Genomic DNA, 18,796 nt, shown 5'->3' with positions numbered 1-18,796 from the left:
GGCACAGTGGTTAAGCGTCTGCCTTCAGCTCAGGGCGTGATCCTAGCGTTATGGGATCGAGCCCCACATCAGGCTCCTCTGCTATGAGCCTGCTTCTTCCTCTCCCACTCCCCCTGCTTGTGTTCCCTCTCTTGCTGGCTGTCTCTATCTCTGTCAAATAAATAAATAAAATATTAAAAAAAAATGGCATGGGCAAAGTCAGGATGACAGGAAAGACATTGACTTGTTTAGGGAATAGAAAGTAGCTTAGACTGGCTGAAAGGATAAGATAGTGGGAATCTAACTAGAAATAAAGTGAGAATCCCAGGTCAGTCTTTGATAATCAATGGAAGACCACTGAATGCTGTTGAACAGGAAAGTGACAAAGAGCAAAGTATACCCTTTTACTCGGTTTTCAAAAGTGGTTGGTATTCAGTGAAGCTCAAGGAAAGTATTTTCAGAGGCAATTCACATCTAGGACTATGGCGTGACACTTGAGGCTCCCAGTGAAAAATTTAAGGAGGCACTCATTCTCCGTGTTAACCAAGTGACCATGAACTTGCACAACCCTGAGTGCCTCCTTAAATTTTCCACTTGCACAACCCTTAATATCCTTATTTTGTGGGCTAAGGACCTCATTTGCCTCACACTTAAAAGCCAAAAAGCAGGTGGAGTTAAGATGGCGGAGGAGTAGGAGACACCGTTTTCAGCCGGTCCCCTGAGTCCAGCTGGATAGGTACCAGACCAGCCTAAACAACCACGGAACCAGCCTGAGACGCAGGAGGACGCACCTGGATCTCTACAAATGAACATCTCCAGCACTGAGTATTGAGGTACGAAGCGGGGAGCCATGAAACTGTGCACAGATATCGGAAGATAAACGGAAGGGGGAGGGAGCCGCCGCGTTCGGGCGCCGGGAAGCCACTTGCACGGGAGAGCAGGCGGGGCTCACGGTCGGCACCCGCAAAACAGCAGACTGAGACCGTGAGCCGGGTGCGCGCGCCACCAGGCATCTCGCGGAACCCCGGAATCCTGGTGCGCTCACTGGATCCAGACTGAGACCGGGAGATCCCGGAGCGCGCGCGGGGCGGCTGGCGGCTGGCGGCTGGCGGCATTAGAAACACAAAGGACAGAGACGCGCCGGCCCTGGAAGTGAGGGCTGGGACGCCGGGTGTGGGGCGCACATCCCGGGACGCTGCAGGGTTGAGCAGCACCAACAGAAACAGAGTTAAAGTGGCCAGAACATTAGTAGAGAATGGGCCGCAATCCTTCTGTTCCGTGACAGAGGCTGAAATTTGGCCGCTGCTGCTCTGACTCTCAGAAGAGGCACAGCAAACCGCCAGGGAAAGCCGCCAGAGAACAAAAGCCTGGAAATACCGGCTCAGGGAGTGCCCATCCCCATCCCCCCTCACAGGGGACGCGGAGACTCTACCCAAACAGGGCTGCCTGAGTATCGGCGCGGCAGGCCCCTCCCCCAGAAGGCAGGCTGTAAAATCAAGAAGCCGACAACCCGAGGCGCCGGGGTGGCGCAGTCATTGAGCGCCTGCCTTCGGCTTAGGGCGTGATCCCAGCGTTCAGTTCCGGAAAGGAGTCCCTCATCGGGCTCCTCCGCTGGGAGCCTGCTTCTTCCTCTCCCACTCCCCTGCTTCTGTTCCCTCTCTCGCTGGTTGGCTGCCACATAAATAAATAAATAAAATCTTTAAAGAAGAAGCCCACATCCCTAAGATCACTATAAAACAAGGGGCACGGCCTGGGACCCAGTCAATAATTTGGGCTCTGGAAACCCAGCAACCTCTCTTCATCAGAATGACAAGAAGGAGAAGCCCCCCCCAGCAAAGAAAAGACAGTGAGACTGTGGCCTCTGCCACAGAAATAATGGATATGGATATAACCAAATTATCAGAAATGGAATTCAGAGTAACGATGGTCAAAATGATGAGTAGAATTGAAAAAAGTATAAACGAAAAGGTTACTGAGAATATAGAATCCCTAAGGACAGAAATGAGAGCGAATCTGACAGAAATTAAAAATTCTATGAGCCAAATGCAGGCAAAACTAGAGGCTCTGACGGCCAGGGTCGCAGAAGCAGAGGAAAGGGTTAGTGAATTGGAGGATGGGTTAATAGAGGAAAAAATGAAAATAGAAGATGGTCTTAAAAAAATCCATGCCCACGAATGTAGGTTACGGGAGATTACTGACTCAATGAAACGATCCAATGTTAGAATCATCGGCATCCCCGAGGGGGTGGAGAAAAACAGAGGTCTAGAAGAGATATTTGAACAAATTGTAGCTGAAAACTTCCCTAATCTAGCAAGGGAAACAAACATTCGTGTCCAAGAGGCAGAGAGGACCCCTCCCAAGCTCAACCACGACAAACCTACGCCACGTCACGTCATAGTGCAATTTGCAAATATTAAATCCAAGGATACAGTATTGAATGCGGCCAGGGCAAAGAAATTTCTCACGTACCAAGGCAAAAGCATCAGAATTACGTCTGACCTGTCTACACAGACCTGGAATGAGAGAAAGGGTTGGGGGAGCATATTTAAAGCTCTTTCAGAGAAAAACATGCAGCCAAGGATCCTTTATCCAGCAAGGCTGTCATTCAGAATTGATGGAGAAATAAAGACATTTCAGAATCGCCAGTCACTAACCAATTTTGTAACTACGAAACCAGCCCTACAGGAGATATTACGGGGGGTTCTATAAAAGTAAAAAGGCCCCAAGAGTGATACAGAACAGAAAGTCACAGCCAATACAAAAAAAGACTTTACTGGCAACATGGCAACATTAAAATCATATCTATCAGTAATCAGTCTTAATGTAAATGGTTTGAACCATCCCATAAAACGCCACAGGGTTGCAGATTGGATAAAAAGAAATGACCCATCCATTTGCTGTCTACAAGAGACTCATTTCAAACCCAAAGATGCATTCAGACTGAGAGTAAGGGGATGGAGTACCATCTTTCACGCAAATGGTCCTCAAAAGAAAGCTGGGGTAGCAATTCTCATATCAGATAAATTGGATTTTAAACTACAGACTATAGTTAGAGACGCAGAAGGGCACTATATTATTCTTAAGGGAAGTATTCAACAAGTGGATATGACAATTATAAATATATATGCCCCCAACAGGGGAGCAGCAAGATACACAAGCCAACTCTTATCCAGAATAAAGAGACATATAAATGAAAATACATTAATAGTAGGGGACCTCAACACTCCACTATCAGAAATAGACAGAACACCCTGGCAAAAACTAAGCAAAGAATCAAAGGCTTTGAATGCCATACTCGACGAGTTGGACCTCATAGATATATATAGAACACTACACCCCAGAACCAAAGAATACTCATTCTATTCTAATGCCCATGGAACATTCTCAAGAATAGACCATGTTCTGGGACACAAAACAGGTCTCAACCGATACCAAAAGATTGAAATTATCCCCTGCATATTCTCAGACCACAACGCTCTGAAATTGGAATTCAACCACAAGGAAAAATTTGGAAGAAACTCAAACACTTGGAGACTAAGAGCCATACTGCTCAGGAATGACTCTATAAACCAGGAAATCAAAAATCAAATTAAACAATTTATGGAGACCAATGAGAATGAAAATACAACAGTCCAAAACCTATGGGATACTGCAAAGGCAGTCCTAAGGGGGAAATACATAGCCATCCAAGCCTCACTCAAAAGAATAGAAAAATCTAAAATGCAGTTTTTATATTCTCACCTCAAGAAGCTGGAACAGCAACAGAGGGACAGGCCTAATCCACGCACGAGGAAGCAGTTGACCAAAATTAGAGCTGAAATCAATCAAGCAGAAACCAGAAGTACAGTAGAGCAGATCAACAGGACTAGAAGCTGGTTCTTTGAGAGAATCAATAAAATTGACAGACCACTGGCAAGACTTATCCAAAAGAAAAGAGAAAGGACCCAGATTATTAAAATTATGAATGAAAAAGGAGAGGTCACGACGAGCACCATTGAAATTGGAAGGATTATTAGAAATTTTTATCAACAGCTATATGCCAATAAACTAAGCAATCTGGAAGAGATGGAATCCTTCCTGGAAACCTATAAACTACCAAGATTGAAACCGGAAGAAATTGATTCCTTAAACAGGCCAATTAATTATGAAGAAATTGAGTCAGTGATAAACAACCTTCCAAATAACAAAACTCCAGGCCCGGACGGTTTTCCTGGGGAATTCTACCAAACATTCAAAGAAGAAATAATACCTATTCTCCTAAAGCTATTTCAAAAAATAGAAACAGAAGGAAAGCTACCAAACTCATTCTATGAGGCCAATATTACCTTGATCCCCAAACCAGGCAAAGACCCCCTCAAAAAGGAGAATTACAGACCGATTTCCCTAATGAATATGGACGCCAAAATCCTCAACAAGATACTTGCTAATAGAATCCAACAGTACATTAAAAGGATTATCCATCACGATCAAGTGGGATTCATACCTGGGATGCAAGCGTGGTTCAATATTCGCAAATCAATCAGCGTGATACATCATATCAACAAGAAAAGACTCAGGAACCATATGATCCTCTCAATCGATGCCAAAAAAGCATTTGACAAAATACAGCATCCTTTCCTGATTAAAACCCTTCAGAGTGTAGGAATAGAAGGTACATTTCTCAATCTCATAAAAGCCATCTATGAAAAGCCTACTGCAAATATTATTCTCAATGGAGAAAAACTGGAAGCCTTTCCCTTAAGATCAGGAACTCGACAAGGATGCCCACTCTCGCCACTATTATTCAACATAGTACTAGAAGTCCTTGCAACAGCAATCAGACGACAAAAAGGGATCAAAGGTATTCAAATTGGCAAAGAAGAAGTCAAAATGTCTCTCTTTGCAGATGACATGATACTCTATATGGAAAACCCAAAAGAAGCCACTCCCAAATTATTAGAAGTTATAGAGCAATTCAGTAACGTGGCAGGATACAAAATAAATGCTCAGAAATCAGTTGCATTTCTATACACGAATAACGAGACCGAAGAAAGAGAAATTAGGGAATCCATCCCATTTACAATAGCACCAAAAACCATACGTTACCTTGGAATTAACTTAACCAGAGACGTAAAGGACCTATATTCTAGAAACTATAAATCACTCTTGAAAGACATTGAGGAAGACATAAAAAGATGGAAAGATATTCCATGCTCATGGATCGGAAGAATTAACATAGTTAAAATGTCCATGCTACCCAGAGCAATCTACACTTTCAATGCTATCCCGATCAAAATACCAAGGACATTTTTCAAAGAACTGGAACAAACAGTCCTTAAATTTGTATGGAACCAGAAAAGGCCCCGAATCTCCAAGGAACTGTTGAAAAGGAAAAACAAAGCTGGGGGCATCACAATGCCGGATTTCGAGCCGTACTACAAAGCTGTGATCACAAAGACAGCATGGTACTGGCACAAAAACAGACACATAGACCAATGGAACAGAATAGAGAGCCCAGAAATGGACCCTCGGCTCTTTGGGCAACTAATATTTGATAAAGCAGGAAAAAACATCCGGTGGGAAAAAGACAGTCTCTTCAATAAATGGTGCTGGGAAAATTGGACAGCTACATGCAAAAGAATGAAACTTGACCACTGTCTCACACCATACACAAAAATAAACTCCAAATGGATGAAAGACCTCAATGTGAGACAGGAATCCATCAAAATTCTAGAGGAGAACATAGGCAGCAACCTCTACGACATCGGCCAAAGCAACCCTTTTCATGACACATCCCCAAAGGCAAGAGAAACAAAAGATAAAATGAATTTATGGGACTTCATCAAGATTAAAAGTTTCTGCACAGCCAAGGAAACAGTCAGAAAAACTAAGAGGCAGCCCACGGAATGGGAGAATATATTTGCAAATGACACTACAGATAAAGGACTGGTATCCAAGATCTACAAAGAACTTCTCAAACTCAATACACGAGAAACAAATAAACAAATCAAAAAATGGGCAGAAGATATGAACAGACACTTTTCCAATGAAGACATACAAATGGCTAACAGACACATGAAAAAATGTTCAAAATCATTAGCCATCAAGGAAATTCAAATCAAAACTACACTGAGATACCACCTTACGCCAGTTAGAATGGCAAAAATTGACAAGGCAAGAAACAACAATTGTTGGAGAGGATGTGGAGAAAGGGGATCCCTCCTACATTGTTGGTGGGAATGCAAGTTGGTACAGCCACTCTGGAAAACAGTGTGGAGGTCCCTTAAAAAGTTAAAAATTGAGCTACCCTATGATCCAGCCATTGCACTACTGGGTATTTACCCCAAAGATACAGACGTAGTGAAGAGAAGGGCCATATGCACCCCAATGTTCATAGCAGCAATGTCCACAATAGCTAAATCGTGGAAGAAGCCGAGATGCCCTTCAACAGATGACTGGATTAAGAAGTTGTGGTCCATATATACAATGGAATATTACTCAGCTATCAGAAAGAACGAGTTCTCAACATTTGCTACAACATGTACAGCACTGGAGGAGATAATGCTAAGTGAAATAAGTCAAGCAGAGAAAGACAACTATCATATGATTTCTCTCATCTATGGAACATAAGAACTAGGATGATCAGTAGGGGAAGAAAGGGATAAAGAAAGGGGGGGTAATCAGAAGGGGGAATGAAACATGAGAGACTATGGACTATGAGAAACAAACTGAGGACTTCAGAGGGGAGGGGGGTGGGGGAATGGGATAGACCGGTGATGGGTAGTAAGGAGGGCACGTATTGCATGGTGCACTGGGTGTTATACACAACTAATGAATCATCGAGCCTTACATCGGAAACCGGGGATGTACTGTATGGTGACTAACATAATACAATAAAAAATCATTAAAAAAAAAAAAAAAAAGCCAAAAAGCAGAAACAACCCAAAAGTCTATCAGCTAATGAACAAATAAATAAAATGTGTTATATACAGACAATAGAATAAGGAATATTTTTCAGGCATAAAAAGGAATAAAATACTGATACATGCCACAACATGGATGAACCTTGAAAATACGCTGAGTTGAAGGAGCTAGTCACAGAAAACACCACATTATGATATTTTATGATTTCATTTGTAGGTAATGTTCAGAATGGGTAAATCTATAGAGATAGAAGTAAATTAGTAGTTGCCAAGGGCTAGAGTTGTGGGTAGAAATGGAGAGTGATTGCTAGTGGGTATATGGCTTCTTTTTGGGATGACAAAAATGTAATGAAATTGGGGCGCTTAGGTGGCTCAGTCAGCTAAGCTTCCGCTTTCAGCTCAGGTCATGATCCTAGGGTCCTGGGATCAATCCCGCATAGAGCTCCCTGCTTAGCAGGGAGCCTGCTTCTCCCTTTCCCTCTGCCTCTCCCCCTGCTTATGCTCTCTCTCTGTCAAATAAATAAATAAAATGTTTTTTAAAAAATGTAATGAAATCGATCTCAGTGACAGCTGTACAACTCTACAAACACACTAAAAACTTTTAAAGTGTGCATATTAAAATGTGAATTACACAGTATGTGAATTATATCTCAATAAAACTGCTATTTTAAAAATAGGTATTTAGTAACTATTGAAAAAGAAATAAAAAAGATGAAATCACCATGAAATAAGAACTTCAAATTGATTTTTTAAAGGGAGTTATTTCTTTTCATAAGTTTTTAGAGTAGGCATAGGAAAGACAACTGTAAATCAGACTTCTATACTCTGCCCAGTTAACATTATGGCCAGAATTGTATTCATACAGATTTACTCAAAATAATTTGCAATGTGAAAATTTGTGGTTTAAACATTGGTCAAAACATGAATAGTGTAGGGGCGCCTGGGTGGCTCAGTTGTTAAGCGTCTGCCTTCGGCCCAGGGCGTCATCCCGGCGTTCTGGGATGGAGCCCCACATCAGGCTCCACCGCTGGGGAGCCTGCTTCTTCCTCTACCACTTCCCCTGCTTGTGTTCCCTCTCTCGCTGGCTGTCTCTCTCTCTCTCTCTGTCAAATAAATAAATAAAATCTTTAAAAAAAAATTTAAAAAAAAAACATGAATAGTGTAAATGTGTATTTTCAATATCCCCAGTAAATACTCTAAAACTCAGAGGTGTCTAAAACTTACCTTTTAATTACAACGTTTCCTACTACAATTTTGTAAAATAACTAGAAGTTTCCTTAGAACTGGCAGGCCCCAAGACTAAAATGATACTGCCTCTCTCTCTCGGGTTCCCCAACATCGAAGGAACACATGATGGGAATTCCCAATTCTCACAAACACCTTTCTGGTCTTCAATGACCACGAGTAAAGATAAATAAAGGCTGAAAGAAATGGCACCATACAGCTATGACTGGGGTCAACATTCAGGACACGATACACCACCAAAGGAAGTGGATCTGCACAGAGAAACAACGGCTGAGTCCAGGTCAGAAATGAGATAATGGCACAAAATAAGGAGAAAGTTCTGTTTCTATAGATAATGGATTTTTCTACAAACCTGGCTATGAAACTACTGTATTGTCTAAAAGATATCTATTCAGAAATTTCTTCTCAGGAGAAAGAAAAATTTTTTCTTCTAGGAATTTCAAATAAGTCATTGAATGCCTGCTGGCTTTATATTAAAAATCTACCTTTCATCTCACAGAAAAAAATGAACCTATACACAGGGTCAAAATAAGACTAACAGGGGATGCCTGAGTGGCTCAGTCGGTTGAGCATCTGCCTTTGGCTTGGGTCATGATCCCAGGACCTCATGATCCCAGGGTCCTGGGATCGAGCCCCACATCAGGCTCCCTGATTGGTGGGAAGCCTGCTTATCCCTCTCCCACTCCCCCTGCTTGTGTTCCCTCTCTCTGTCAAATAAATAAATCTTAAAAAAAAAAAAAAAGACCAACAAAAATATATTCCACAAGAGTCCACTATAGTCTTAGCCTCAGCTTCTGTTTTCATTTTAAAACTCAAATGCTATCTGAAAAAATGTGCTTTTGTAGAAACATTGTAGAACATGTTTCTTGCTTTCAACATGGTACAGGAAGGTACCACTAAGAGAAAGTATTTAAGGAGCACCTGGCTGGCTCAGTCAGTAGAGCATCTGACTATTGATCTCAGGGTCAGGAGCTCAAGCCCACACTGGGGATGGAGACTACTTTTTTAAAAAAAAGTGCTTAAATATTGAAACATGGATTTCAGAAAAGTTCATTCATTGCACACTAACAACAGGACTATTGGCTTTTTTCTCAAAAGCCACTTGTCTATAAAGAACATTTATATAGCCAAACTGAAAAAATAAGAAAAACTCTGAAAGAGCAACAGAAGACTAAAAACGTTTTTGTATATACTACAATCATACAAATATTTATGTATGTGTCTGATATAAATGAGAATGAGAGAGAGAGAGAGAGAGAGAGAGTTCACATATTTACTATACAGCACTGTCCCCAAAACAAAAAATTTGGATAGCCGTTTCTACAGATGTACTCCCTAGGAGAAAAAGACTGAAAAGTGAACCTCAAAGTGAATTCTATTTTCCCACTAGTTCTCATTAAACATAAAAAAGGTGTCCATATTTTTCATATCAATAAACCAACTTAAATTTTTAGTGAAGATATGATCAGGCTGGTGACGGGCTCAACATTAACCTGGACATTAGAATCCATTTTCAGTATTTCTTCTGGGAGCAATACTGTTTTTCTAGCAGCTAAATATTCCTTTTAGCACTTCTTATTATTTTCCCAACCCCATATCCATATACCATTCCTACTCAATCAATACTCAGCAATTTCTTTTATGTCTGGAAAATTCCTCAACACTCACAGCTCCCAGAATGTTATCCTTGTCAGCCTCTGCCTTCCCTTACCGTTTAGTTGATGCCTTTCACTTGAAAGCACATCCAAACCCAAACAGGACATGGAATTTATCAGCAGCTATCAGCAATGGAAAGGGTCTGGAATGGGGTGGGGAATTACATGTGTGACCAGCAGTTCATGGATTTTCTCTACCTTCTATATTTGGCCATTTTGACACAATCTTCAGGGCAGACATCTTGGTATTCTCTTCAGTGCTGTCAATGGCACTTTATGTACTGATGGACATGTTCCATATCTGCACTATCCAATATAGTAGCCACATGTGGATATATGGCTAGTACTACTGAGGAAATGAATTCTTACCCTTATTTAATTTTAATAGCCACATGTGGCTAATGGCCTCCATATTGAACAGCAAAGCTAATTTCTGCAGAAACTCAAGCTATTGCTCTGGATGCCAACCCCTTGGCTACTGACCAAATATCCAACCAGGATCTTGCCAGCCCTCTGTCCTAGAAGATGTTCCCTGTATGCCCCAGCTTGTTGAGAGGGTCCTACAGTGAATAAATGAATCATCTGGAACCACAAAGTGACTACCTGCCTAATTTTCTATAGTTCCTATCATCTCAACCCTGCTGCTTTGTCACAACTACTAAATTGGATTCTCTTGAACTTCAAGTTAGTACTATCCTTTAGATATTACCAATTAGATCATTGCTTCTCAGACTTTAAGGTGTATATGAATCACCTGGGGATCTTGTTAAAACATGGATTCTAATTCTATGTTTCTAACAGGTTTCTAAGTGGTCCTAACTCTAGGTTCTAGGTTCTCCTAACCCCTAATCTGAATGGATCCATACAACTGACAGTTCAGCAGCAAACATGAATTCAGACCTCTAGGTTATAGCATGTCTTCTCTTTCATCGAATATTTGCACCATGTAATGGAGCTGTATGGCAGTACGAATTTTTTAACCCAAGCTCTATGTCCAACATGGGGCTTGAATTCATGACCCCAAGATCAAGAGTCATATGCTTTACCAACTGAGCCAGCCAGGCACCCCTGGTAATATCAATTTTGAGCAGTACATGATGTTATTTGATATGGTATGCTACGGGTCTGAAAATTAATAATAATTACTATTTTTGAGCACCTTATTCTACAGAGGAGGCTATGGCTTAATGACCTAAATATCACAATGCTAATAACTGACAACTGGAATGGGAGCCAAGGTTTGTTAAATTCCAGTGCCTTTCTACTATGCCAACTTCTCTCAATGCTAATCTCAAGAATGTTCACATGTCAAGGTTTCTCTTCAGAAGAGAGCTATGAGGGGATGTTGCTCCTAAAGAATTATTTTTCCCCAAGCATAACAATAATAAAAAAAAAGCAGTTTCTTCTAATTGTATGATTAAATATCAGATATAGATATTATTTATATATTTATATATTCTACTATGGATTTTCAACCTGGTTAATTTTATTCAGCTATCTTCTCCCCAACTTTAAATTCAACTCCATTAACTCAGATAGCACACCACAATACATAAGATAAAGAGTTTCTGAATTTTACAAATACCATTTGTACCCAGAAGTGGGCTTTTTTTCCCCATTATTTTAATTCATAGTTTTAGTCACCAGACTTGGTTTAAAGAATTCTAACCCTCTCAGAATGTTCCTAGTGTAAAGATAACTTCAAAACATTGCAGGGGTGCCTGGGTGGCACAGTGGTTAAGCGTCTGCCTTCGGCTCAGGGCGTGATCCCAGAGTCCTGGGATCGAGCCCCACATCAGGCTCCTCCGCTATGAGCCTGCTTCTTCCTCTCCCCCTCCCCCTGCTTGTGTTCCCTCTCTCGCTGGCTGTCTCTATTTCTGTCGAATAAATAAATAACATCTTTAAAAAAAAAAATTGCAATATCCCATTCTAGTGTTTTACCTACTGATGGTCAAGAGGTTTCCCATAAAAACAAACAGCAAACTAAAACAAAAAACAAAACAAAACAAAAAAACACTGCAAGCTATATGATAAAGGATTAATACTTTTCTGATAAAGAGCTTTAAAACATGTCAAAATAAAAAAAAAATTGCATATGCCAAAATGAAAACCGGCAAAGACATCAGCTGGAATATATGACTCTCTTGAAAATCCAAAAGAATCAAATGAAAAATGATTATAGTTAGTAAAAGGATTTTGTAAGGAAATCCAATTCAAGATCAACATAGTAGAATCAATAGTTTTACTATACGTCAGCAATAACCAATATTTTAAATCTCATAAGGTAAAAGATCCCAATTGCCACAACAACTTTAAATAACTATAAAATACCTAAAAATTAGACATGTACAATATCAATATGAAGAAAACTATAAACTTTTCTGAAAGATTTTTTTTAACTTGAATAAAGAGAATATCCTGTTTCTAAATGGGAAGTCTCAACATTGTAAAGATATAAATTGTCCTATAAAGTAAATAATCTATTTCAATTAATCCCAATTACAATCCCAACAGAATTTTTGTTTGTAATGAAATCTGAAAGGCTAATTCTGAAAGAAAAAGTCTCTTCATACATATATTCTAAGACTGAGAGGGGACGCGTCCTTCAAACATACTGTAAATCAGATAATTAAAACTGGGTGGTACTGGGGTGCCTGGCTGGCTCAGTCATTGGAGCATGCAACTCTATCTGATCTCAGAGTTGTGGGTTCAAGCCCTACATTCATTGGGTGTAGAGATTATTTTTAAAAAATCTTAAAAGAAGATGGGACTATATGAATATAAAAAGTTTAGTACATCAATAGACTGTAGATAATGCAACACATTAGAGAAAATATGTGCTATTTATATATAAAAATACAGATTTGCATCCACATACATATAAAGAGTTCTTGTTAATCAACAGGTAAAAGAAAAAGCTTCAAACAAGCCAAAGAATAGAATAAGAAATTTCACAGAAGGAAATATAATAGCCAATAAAGAAATTAAAAGATGCTCAAACTCACAAGTAATCTGAAAACTGCAAATTAAAACAAAAATTTTCTGCCCACCATATTGGTAAAAATGTACAAGATTGATAATACCAAGTGTTGGCAAGTAGGTAAGGATATAGGTGCTTTCATAAACTGCTGGTGGAATGCATAATAGTACACAGACTATTTGAAGGGCAGATTGGCAATATCTTTGAAAATATATATATATTTCAAGCAACAATTCTAGACATTACTCTAGAGGTATTCTAGAACATTTACACAAGACACAAGAATAAGAGACGTTCGGGGTGGGGCACCTGGGTGGCACAGCGGTTAAGCATCTGCCTTCGGCTCAGGGCGTGATCCCGGCATTATGGGATCGAGCCCCACATCAGGCTCCTCTGCTATGAGCCTGCTTCTTCCTCTCCCACTCCCCCTGCTTGTGTTCCCTCTCTCGCTGGCTGTCTCTATCTCTGTCGAATGAATAAATAAAATCTTTAAAAAAAAAAAAAAAGAGAGATGTTCGGGGTGCCTGGGTGGCACAGCGGTTAAGCGTCTCAGGGCATGATCCCGGTGTTATGGGATCGAGCCCCACATCAGGCTCTTCCGCTATGAGCCTGCTTCTTCCTCTCCCACTCCCCCTGCTTGTGTTCCCTCTCTCGCTGGCTGTCTCTATCTCTGTCGAATAAATAAATAAAATCTTAAAAAAAAAAAAAGAATAAGGGATGTTCATTTTAGTTAATAAATGCAAAAATCCTGGATAACTTAAATGTCCATCAATAAAAGAATGATTAAATAAATTACAGGAATTCAAATGAAATATAATCAGTGTGTATTGACAGGATGAGATCTCACAGGCACACAGCTAAGTTAAAAAAAAAAAAGAGCTGCAGAAAAAATGTATTATTATTCATAAAAAGCTATAGATAAATTATAAATGGCATAGAAAAATCACTGGAAGAAAATCCACCAAATAGAATATTCTGGAAGGAGATTCTTCGCTTCTTAGCCTCTACATAAATTTTTTTAATGTATTATCTTTTCTCTTTAAGTATACAATTTAAATATTTATAAAAATTGGGGCATCTGCTGGCTTAGTTGGTAACAGCATAAAACTCGATCTTGGGGTTGTAGGTTTGAGTCCCACGTTGGGTGTAGAGATTACTTAACAAAATTTTTTTTTAAGTGTTTTGGGGTACCTGGCTGACTCACTCAGTAGAGCAGGCACCTTTGATCTTGGGGTTGTAAATTCAAGCCCAACGTTGGGTGCAGAGATTAGTTAAAAATAAAATCTTTAAAAAAAATGTTCTTAAGTGTTTTAAAGAAGACATAAATGGTGAAGTCAAGAAAGAAAAATAAATATGGAAAAATGTTCAACTTCACAGGCAATCAAAGAAATGGAAATTTAAAATTAGATATCACTTTTCACCTATCATGTAAACTGTTTTTACTTTGTTCAATGTCTATTATTGCTGATACAAGTGCTGAGAAATTAATACTTTTTCCCACTCTCATCCAGGGAGGAGTATAAATGAATAGAACCTTTCCAGAGGGTATGTGTGTCAAAGTAGAAGAAAAGGTCTTCAGGCTCTCCTATGGAGATTGAGAGTTAAAGAATACTTTTAGACCATTATCCACTTTACATATCGTCAACTACTCTTTCAGTTTTCAGTCTTTCTGGGATAGAAGTTCCATGCTCTGCCCTCAAGGTTCTTCCTCTCATCTCACTCTCTTACTCTAAACTTTTCTTAGAAAAATGTCTCAATGCCTCAAAAATAAGTCACATGAAAAACATGCACTCGGCTCACTCAGTTAAAAGATATTAGAAAACATGGAGTCTCATTCATAGCCACATGCTATTTCAGCCTATAGATGAAGGACTGCTGCATTTATTCTAAATAAAAGTAGGAAGTATAAGTACAGTATAAGGGAAACAGTAATCAGTTTATACTCCATCTATCAATAGCCTCCTGACAACACTGGTTTCCCGAAATTAGCTGAGAGTTTCTATAATCCATGTATAGCAATTATTAAATATAATTTGGCAATGTGGTACAGTAAAAGAAACACTTAATTGGAAATCAGGACACCTGGGACACTGCAGCTGTGTGACTTTGGCAAGTCATTGAAAAGTTCCTCTAGGCTTTAGTTTCCTTAATATGAAAGGAAATGGATTGGACTCATCCACCTCTAAGCATTAAACCTAGACCTAAGTATCAACAATGATGGTATCTATCATTCTCACTTAGATTTCTAAAGAAACCAGGGACTAAGATATAAAATTTGAATTTCAACCAGGAAATCAGATTTTGAACTTTAGAATATAGATTTTTAGAAGTCTGAATGCAAATATATAAATATATGTGATATGTATATACATTTTTTTGATACAAAAAACTCAGCAATATAAAAAAATGTTTGACTAAATCTCTTAAAGTCTGTTGCAATAACATTTGTCCTACACTGCATTTGAATATAGATAACCATTTCTATTATTAAAATTATCACTTTCTAGAAGACTGCAAATGTTAACAATTGCTTGTTACAACTATTTTCCCAAGCATAGCTCCCTATACAATTATATACAACATGAATATGGCAATTTACTCAATTCTCTGTACAACAATACAAATCTCATATTTAGTGTCATGTTAATATTCAAATTAGTTCCCATATATAGTACAAATATGTGAGGGAGAAAGACATGAACAAAGACAAAGAGATTGAATTCTGGTCTTCTAGCCAATTCCACCCTCAATCTCTGGCCCCCCCATCCCAAAGTACCCTCCTTGCAAAAGAAAAGAATCTTGCTCAGGTTTTTCCAATCACATATATTTCCAACTCCAATCCCTAATCTGCCATTTACTAGCTCTATGATCTTTAGCAACTTCCTTAATTTTTTAAGCTTCCATTTTCTTGTCTAAAATTGAAGTACTAGTACCAGCTGAAGAGCAGAGTGTTATAAAGATAAAATGAGATAATGTGCCTGGCACATTAATAATCACTCAACAAATGTTAGTTATTATGCTTATTATTGACTTAAGAACATACAGTGGTATTTATTTTAAAAGAGTATAAAAGAAGACTTAAATTATGAAGTGACCTGTGAATTTTCTCAAGCTTTCATTATAACTTTTCTCTTCTGAGAAACATAATACATGTTCTACTTATGCAGCACAGTTTAGAATTTGCTTAATGTTTGTAATTTTTTAAATTATTTCTTCCCTTTTAGTCTTGTCAACTAGGTAAACTCTTGAGGGCCAGAACCTTGTTTCATAAGCTTGGTTTCATTTATTATGCTTATTACATTGTAATTATTTCTTTCTCTGTAACTCTCCCTTCCTAGATTCTGAGCATTGCAAAGCAGAGAGCAAAGCTTACTTGTATTTGTATCCTGAAGGCTTAGTAATCACACAAAATAGGTCTCAATAAATGTTTGCTGAATGGGTAAATGAATGAATGAATCTCCTCCCCTCCCCAATGCCTAACACAGTACTCTATACATAATAGGAACTCAGTAAAGTTCCGTAATTGATTCATGCCGAAATTTTTTGGAACCAACCACATAAAGCTGTATCTTGCCCCAGAAAAACACTTCTACTTTAACGTTTATCTCCTAATATTACAAATTAAAAGTTTTAGTCTAACACATATCAAATAAATAGGTTCAGTGACTAACCACATCAAGACTAGTACCAGAAGGATTTAACTGCCATTATTCTAATTAATGAATTTGTGAACCTCAACATGGAAAAACCCAGTTACATAATCAAGAGAGGTTATCCCCTGCAAATTTATACCTACAAAAGATAGTGAGAAAAATTATCAGAAAGTTTGTATCTGTAGACTGAAATGGGTAAATTATTTTTATGCCTGAATTAAAGCCATTGTGTCCCCTTGAAATAAGAGTTCAGGAGCAAAGTGGTCCAAACCCGTCTCCCAAAAAACAATCTCAAGACTCAGAAACTAAATATTTTGCCCTCTCCTTGATTTTAACTCCCGAGAGATTCCTTTTATTCCCAGATCAGCAGATACTCAAACTTGTTCCGTTTCCTTTAAAAACAAAAACAAAAAAACAAAAAACAAAAAACTTCATTTCTTAAAAGGCAAATAACCTGATGCACACATTGGGAATACTAAGTTTTATATTCAACTTAACTAAAACTATCCCTAGTGTTCAGCTTGCTGCTGTTGCAACAGAAACACTTTCCTTAGTTTTTAAATTACATTCGGGGAAGGCTTAAGTGTCGTACTGCACATTCTTCTACTCTATCAGCTAAACTGGTTTTACACTGCATATGTAATTTCATAAGTACACCGTAAAGGAATTCTATACTTGAATGAATCTGGGAAGAAACGTGATCTCAGCACACACACCCCTTTTTCCAACTCAATACGCTCCAGAGGAAGCACATCTTAGTTTTTTTCCTCAAGAATTTCTCTCCCGCCCCCACCCCACACTTTACAGCAGCAATCATTCATTATTCCACTCACAGTCTCTCCGCAGAAAGAACCTTACCAACTAATACTAGTTCACCAGGACCCTACTTCCACATCTCATAGCCCGTGGGGAATTTCTTTGGAAGGGGCGGGAGGTGGTGGAGGTCCCGGACGCCACCATTCCCGCCTCGCCATTTAGGACCCAGGTCCTGGCGCGCAGTCCTAGACCAGCGTCCGGCGGACCCCCAGAAGCTGCGAAGGGTCCGACACCGGCCCTCCATCCCCCCAGTGCAAGACAAACCGGGCCCAACCTCCGTGCTCCCGTTCAACATACCCTCTTCTTCGCGATACCCCATTTCTTCCCACTTATTCCTCGATGTAGTCAGGTCCCTTTATCCAGTTCTGAGTCCGCGTAACCCTCTTCCTGCCAATGCACACACCCTCCACGCTCCGGCCCCTGCCCCTTGAACCCTACTACACCCGGGTCCCTCCCACTGGACCTCACGGCAGCTCTAGCCCTCCCTGAGTGTCCTAGTGCAAACCAGCGTCAGGTCCCCGTACCCACTGGACCTAGGTTCTCCCTCACACGTCACACATGGGCCCACTCCTCCCTACCTACCCCCCAACCAGAGATACCCCCTGTACCCCGTTACCTCCGACCCCGCCCCCCTGAGGGTGTCGCACTCACAGCTCCTGCCGCCGCATCCTTAACCGCCGCGGCTGCTATAGCTACAGGGAGCCAAGGCAACCAGCTCTCGCGACACTTTCCTCAGCTAACGGCGAGAACAGCCGAGAAGAGCTTCTCGCAAGAAAGTAAACGAGTCAGGCTCGAGAAGGCTAAGTATATCTCGCGATAGTAGTGTGTAAAATGGCGGCCGGCAAGCGTTTTAGGGGTGGCTTGGAAAGGTCTAGTGGTGGGAAGGAAGACTCTGGAGCGAAAGAGTCGGAAAACTATTGCCGGGAGGACGGGCTGAGCTGGGAGAAGTTAGTATGGCGAGCCCTACACTGGACTAACTTTAGGGATGTGGCCTCCAAGTTCCTCGAAGAGTAGTGTCGCCTTTAGTTGAAGTCCCTTTTTCTTGGCATTTTCCTTAGGCATTCGGAGTGGTTAGAGATGGAGCGAGCAAGCCAGAAATTGACCTTACCATCCTCTCAAAACCTTCAAGAAGTTTTCATCCATTCTCACGCTAGTTTGCAAATGGTATTTGGTTTCACAGAAATATTTGTTTATTCACGGATTCCCCACCCCTATCAGTTCGCCAGACCAAAATAGGAAATAAAAGGTTTAAAAAAAAATCGAACATAAGCACAGGTGTTTGGCCTTGGATGCGGGAAGTGGACTGCATTGGTATATGTTTTGAACTTTGCGCTTGCTGCTTGCAGCTCTGTGGACACATCCTTAATTCCTGACTTTTAGTTGTAGGGCTTTCTCTCTGCTCTCGGACAACTGTAAATGCAGACTGAATAGCATCTGGATCAGAAGATGGATTTAAAGAACGTTGGTGAGGCTGGTCCGAAGGTAGTGAATTATTTCAGTTGATTTTTCACAGTTCCGTGTTCTACTCTTTCCCCATCCTCACTACTGCACTTGACTTAAAAACAA

At 40.0% G+C, this 18,796-nt stretch overlaps 1 protein-coding gene across 2 annotated transcripts in view; it reads right to left on the bottom strand.

Moving 5' to 3' along the window:
- The window catches only part of USP54 (ubiquitin specific peptidase 54), a 134,167-nt gene extending 115,931 nt beyond the window's left edge, over positions 1-18,236 (bottom strand). Inside the window, exon 1 of one of the 2 annotated variants that reach the window (XM_045783169.2) lies at positions 17,882-18,236. The gene's annotated coding sequence lies outside the window, so the exon portion shown is untranslated. Of the gene's footprint in view, positions 1-17,527; positions 17,769-17,881 lie in introns of those variants that run through there. The other variant, XM_045783167.2, reaches the window with a different exon arrangement.
- Between the last annotated feature and the right edge of the window lie 560 nt (positions 18,237-18,796).

Source organism: Ursus americanus, chromosome 6, assembly GCF_024610735.1.
Source record: "Ursus americanus isolate L20-20 chromosome 6, mUrsAme1.1.p, whole genome shotgun sequence".
Lineage (NCBI taxonomy): Eukaryota > Metazoa > Chordata > Mammalia > Carnivora > Ursidae > Ursus > Ursus americanus.
The sequence above is the reverse complement of the archived record's forward strand: the minus strand, read 5'-3'. Positions and strand labels throughout refer to the sequence as shown.